Source organism: Elephantulus edwardii, unplaced genomic scaffold, assembly GCF_000299155.1.
Source record: "Elephantulus edwardii isolate Elephantulus edwardi_28Jun2011 unplaced genomic scaffold, EleEdw1.0 scaffold00090, whole genome shotgun sequence".
Classification (NCBI taxonomy): domain Eukaryota; kingdom Metazoa; phylum Chordata; class Mammalia; order Macroscelidea; family Macroscelididae; genus Elephantulus; species Elephantulus edwardii.
The window spans coordinates 9,913,681-9,919,296 of record NW_006399840.1 but is presented as its reverse complement, the minus strand read 5'-3'; the positions used below and the strand labels follow the sequence as shown (position 1 = coordinate 9,919,296).

Sequence of the window (5,616 nt, the reverse complement as noted above, 5' to 3'; positions counted from 1 at the left end):
CTGACATACTTTGGACATGTAAGGGAGACAGGTCTTTAGAGAGGGACATCATGCTGGGTAGAGTGGAGGGACGGCGCAAGAGGGGTAGACCCTCTATCAGGTGGATTGATTCAGTGACTGGGGTAATTGGGATGGGTGTGTCAGAGGCAATGAGATTGGCATGGGATAGAGCACGGTTTAGGCATAGGGTCGCTATGAGTCGCAAAGGACTCGATGGCACATAACAACAACAACAACAGTGCTAGAATATTCCTGCCGTGTTTTCCCTTCTATCTGAGAAGCCTGAGTAAAATATCTTTGAATTCCTACAAAACCTAGCATACATAGTGTAGCTACTTAAGGACCTTTGAGAAGATAAATGAGTGGTTACCGTAAGTGAGTCAGTGAAGTTTAGATATGGAATGTGGGAAACACATGGTGTGCATGTGAAGGTACTGCCCTGATCAGCAAGCAAGAGGTATAAAAACAGACATGATGCGAGTCAACAATCCACAGAGTTGCTTTTTAGCCCCTCTGACGAATACTGATGTGTTTATGCCACACTTAGTTTTTGCCCTGACCTCTTTTGAGATGGTGCCCACCACAGAAGCACTATCACAGTTAATTGAGAATTTGGGCTCTTTGCTCTGAGTGAGTCATTTCCCCTGTCCTCTTCTGCACTGACAAGGGTCTGTAGATTTAAGTGTGTATCTAGTGCCTATCGCAAGTCAATTGCTTTCCTTTGATCCTTGACAGCTGATGGAAAAAGCTATAGTGCTTGAGATTTAATAGTTCTTTTCCTTAGGGTGTGGGAAATGTATACTGTTTATTTTCTCATCTTTGGATATTTAAATAGATTTTACCCAGCGTATTAGAGACACTCTGGTGGCGTAATCAGTTCAGTGTTGGACTGCTGACCAAGAGGCTGTTTCTCTCCAGTGGTTCAAATCGACCAGCTGCCCCCATGAGGAAGATGGGACAGTCTTTTCTGCTCAGACTTTTAAGCCTCAGAAACCCTGTAGAGGATTACTATGAATACGAGTAACTCAGTACTAAGTGGTGTATTTTTGGATGAGTTAAAAGCCATTTTAAAAGCTTACATTTGGTTGCAATTATTCTTGTCTATTTAAGACAAAGTAATGTAGACTTATGTTGTTGTATACCATTTTGAGTCAGAACTGACACATAGCTGACCCTCTGGTGGGTTTTCAGAGGCAGGTAGTTGGACTGAAGTAGATTGCCCGTCCTTTTCCTGTGACACTGCTGATGTACTTGAACCACATGCTTTCGGGATTGCAGCGGAGCTTCTTGCCACTACACCACTAGGGCGCTACAGGGCTCTGTGTCTAAGGGCTGACTTAGCGTAACATTTCAATAAAAATCAATGACCTAAAGGACTTTAGTAGTTCTACATTTTCCTTTCTGTTTTCATCATACTTACAGTAAAACGGGCATCTCTGATGTTAGTGAGTAAAAACCTGATGCCAGATGACTCTAATAAAAGGAAAAAAAAAATACTGAGAAAGAAATCAATCAGAAACAAGTTTATTGGTAGCACTGTAGGTAATTTACTGAATTGCCCATAGAATTCTCTTGGTTGCACTACTTATAGAAGCACTTGTTTCAGGTGTGTGGACCTATTAAGTGGATTAACTACCCAGGTATCTTTGGTGAGCACTTAGTGTTTAGCCATTGTAATATTCGACTGCTGTAGTTATGTGTTGTCAAGTTGACTACAACACAGCAACCCTATGAACCGTACCTCTGGACCTTACCCTACCCTGAGCTTACTCACCATCTCTGACACACCTGATCCAATTACCTCAGTCACTGTGTCAGTCCATTTTATCCAGGGTCTTCCTTTCCTGCACTGACCTTCTACCCTTCCAAGTGTTATGTCTTGTCCAAGGAATATGTGAGCTGGGGTTTCAGAATCCTTGCTTCCAAGCAGCAACCTGGTTTCAGTTTCTCCAGGAAAGATCTTTTTGTTCTCTTGGCAGTCCGTGGTCTGTCCAAGACTAGATTAACTGGAGGGGAGCTGTGGTGGTTTAGTGGTAAAGAATTGTGCTACTAGCACAAAGATTTGCATCCACCAGCTGCTCTATGGGAGAAAGACGGACAGTCAACTCCCATGTAATGTACTGCCTCTGTAAACCACTGGAAGGCCAGCTATGGGCCCATTCCAACTTGATGGTACATAAGCCCACAGATTACTTAAAGGGATTTCTGGTGGTATAGTCCATAGGGCTACTAAGACAAAGACCATGGTTCTTCGGCAGTTCAAATCCACCAGAAGTTACAAAAGAGAAATATGAACATTCTCTTCCCTTGTGATTTATAATCTGGGAAACCTAAAGAAGGATCAGCTGTTGAGTCTGCTGTGAATGTGATGGCAGTAAATGAGTGACAAATTAATTGAATCATAATCACATTAGTAACAAGTGAAATCTAATAAAATGATATTTATTATATGAATAATACAGTACTTAATAAGGAAAGAGAGGTAAAATCTTTCTACTTCATTAAATTTTGCTGATCACAAAATTTTCCTGATGTTTGTTTATTTCCTGTTAATTGTGGACCCATCCATGATGAGATCATTGACAATTCAGTTTTTTCTTACATCTGTCATGATGTTGCCTATTGGCCCAGTGGTGAAGACTTTTGTTTTCTTAATGTTGAGATGTAATCCATATTGAAGGGTGCAATCCTTGATTCTCGGCAGCAAGTGTCTCAGGTCTGCCTTGTTTTTAGAAAGTAAGGTTGTTTAACCTGCATAATGCATGTTGTTGATAACTCTTCCTCTAATAATGATACCACACTCTTCTTCATAAAGTCCAGCTTCTTAAATTATTTGCTCAACATTCAGATTTAATTGGTCTGGGGAAAGGACACAACTCTAACTCACACCTTCCCCACTTTTAAACCGTGTATTGTTCCCTTCCTCTGTTTGGACAACAGCATGGTATAGACTTCTTGTAAGCATAATTAAGTGTTCTGGAATTCCCGTTCTTCTCTATGTTAGCTATTGCTTATTATGATCCACACAATTAAATGCTCTTGCATAGTCAATAAAACATGCAAATAAACATTCTTCTGATATTCTGGGCTTTGATCCACCTGACATCAGCAATGATATCTCTGGTGCCATTTTCTAAAAGCCTCTTCTGAACCCAGCCTGTACTTCTCTGGCAGTTCTCTGTCAATACTTGTCAATTCTTTGGGATGATCTTCAGCAATGTTGCTTGCATGTGATACTAATTTCATTGTTTTCTAATGTCCACATTTTTTGGATCACCTTTCTTGGGAGTTGTCCTCCACAATTACTGGTGCTCATACATTCCCACTCTCTCTTTCTGTGTATATGTGTGTGTGTATGAATGACCACTTCAGTATACAGATGACATAGCCTTGGTTGCTGAAAGTGAGAAGGACTTGAAACACTTGCTACAGAAGAAAAAACACTGCAACCTTTGATACAGATTGCATCTTAATATCAGGAAAACAAAAATTCTTAGCACTGGACAGATAGACAACATCACAATAGATAGAAAAAAAGATTGAGACTGTCGGTGACTTAATCTCACTTGGATTCACAATCAATACATAAATGGGTCTTGGTTGAAAGCAGAGAATACCAGAAGAATGTTTATCTGTGTTTCAGTGACTACATACACAAAGACATTTTATTGTGTGGATCACAACATATTGTGGCTAACCTTAAGAAGAATGTGAATCCCGGAACACCTGATTGTGCTCATGTGAAACTTAGTTGGACCAAGAGGCAGTCCTCAAAGCAAAGCAAGGAAACACTGCATGGTTCAAAATGAGGAAAGGCGTGTGCCAGTCTGTATGCAGAGCAGATCATTCAAGAGTTTGGTCTTTATGAGGAGAACTGTGGCATCATCCACTTGCATTATGCACATGACACAACCTTGCTCGCTGAAATTGAGGAGGACCTGAAGTATCCACTGTAGAAAGTCAAGGGCTGCAGTCTGCAATACAGATTGAAGCGCAACATCACCATTGGACCAGTTGGCAGCACTATGTTAAAGATCGAGATTGTTAACAATTTCAGCTTGCTCAGATCCACTATCAGCAGTCTTGGAACCAGCAGCCAGGAAATCAAAAGATGAATCAGATCAGGAAACTCAAGGACCTCTCCAGAGTACAGAAGTGAAAAGGTGTCATTCTAGAAACTAACGTGTCCTTGGTCCAACCCATAGCCTTTACAGCCTTTACAATTACTTGGTATATACCAGAGAGCTGAACAATGAATAAGGATGACAGAAGAAGAGTAATTGATGGCATGGAATTTGGGTTCTGGAGAAGCGTATTGAATATACTATGGACTGCTAAGAGAAAAACATGTCTGCCCTGGAGAGAATGAAACTGTTTTGCTTTTTGGAGGCAAGGATTTTGAAGTTCAGTCAGACTTACTTTGGGCATGTTGCCAGGAGGGACCTGTCCTTGGAGAAGGACACCGTGCTTGGAAGGATGGAGGGACAACGCAGGAGAGGAAGACCCTTGATGAGATGAACTGACTCAGTGAGTGGGGTAATAGAGGTAAGTATGTCGGAGACTGTGAGATTGGCCCACGATAGGACAGGGTTCAGAGATATTGTGTGTGGTGTTGCTATGAGTCCTCCATGGCATGCATATAACAACAATAACATTATATATATATATATAATCTCACACATTATATGTAATTACACATATGTAAGGAGCTCTCCACCAATTGTTCCACAGGGGAAAGATGAGCATTCTTCTCATGTGATTTAGGGCCTCTGAAAACTCACTGGAGATCAGCTATGAGTTAGTTCTAACACCATGGTACTCAACATGTATATAACTATCTGGAGAACTCTGTTAACCTAATGAGTAAGGAAGTTGCACTGTCAGCCCAAATATAGACAGTTTGAATCCTTTAGAGCTGCTCCACCAGAAAAAATATGGGCAGTCCCCTGTCCTGCCATGACAGCCTCTGAAAGCCCCTGGAGGGTCAGCCGTTAATCATTTCTAGCTTGATGCCAATAACCTGGGCTCCAGTTTATGTAGTCATATTTGTTGTTGTTGTTACGTGCCGTCGAGTCACTTGCGACTCATAGCGACCCTATGTACAACAGCCCTAAACTCTGCTCTGTCCTGTGCCAGTCGCACCGTCTCCAACACACCCATCCTGATTACCCCAATCACTAAATCAATCCACCTCATAGGGGTCTTTTCCTTCTGTACTGTCCCTCCGCCCTACCAAGCATGATGTCCCTCTCCAAAGACCTGTCCCTCCTTGCAACATGTTCAAAGTATGCCAGACAGAGCCTTAGCATCCTTGCCTCCAAGGAGCAGCCCAGTTTAACCCTTTTCTAGGATGAATCTGTTTGTTTTTCTAGCAGTCCATGATACCCTCAGTACTCTTCTCCAGCACCACAGCTCAAAGGCATCAATTCTCTATCTTCCTTAGTCATTGTCCAACTGTCTGATGCATAACAAGTGATAGCAAAGACCATGAGTTGTATCAGGCACACCTTAGTCTCCAAAGAGACACCATTGCTCTTCAGTACTTTGGAGAGGTCCCTAACAGCAGACTTTCCCATGGCAATGCGCCTTTTAATTGCCTGGCTGCTGGTGCCTAGA

At 41.9% G+C, this 5,616-nt stretch overlaps 1 protein-coding gene across 1 annotated transcript in view; it reads left to right on the top strand.

Moving 5' to 3' along the window:
• GPATCH2 (G patch domain containing 2) overlaps positions 1 to 5,616 on the top strand; it is a 259,862-nt gene that overhangs the window by 79,045 nt on the left and 175,201 nt on the right. The gene's annotated exons all lie outside the window — the stretch shown is intronic.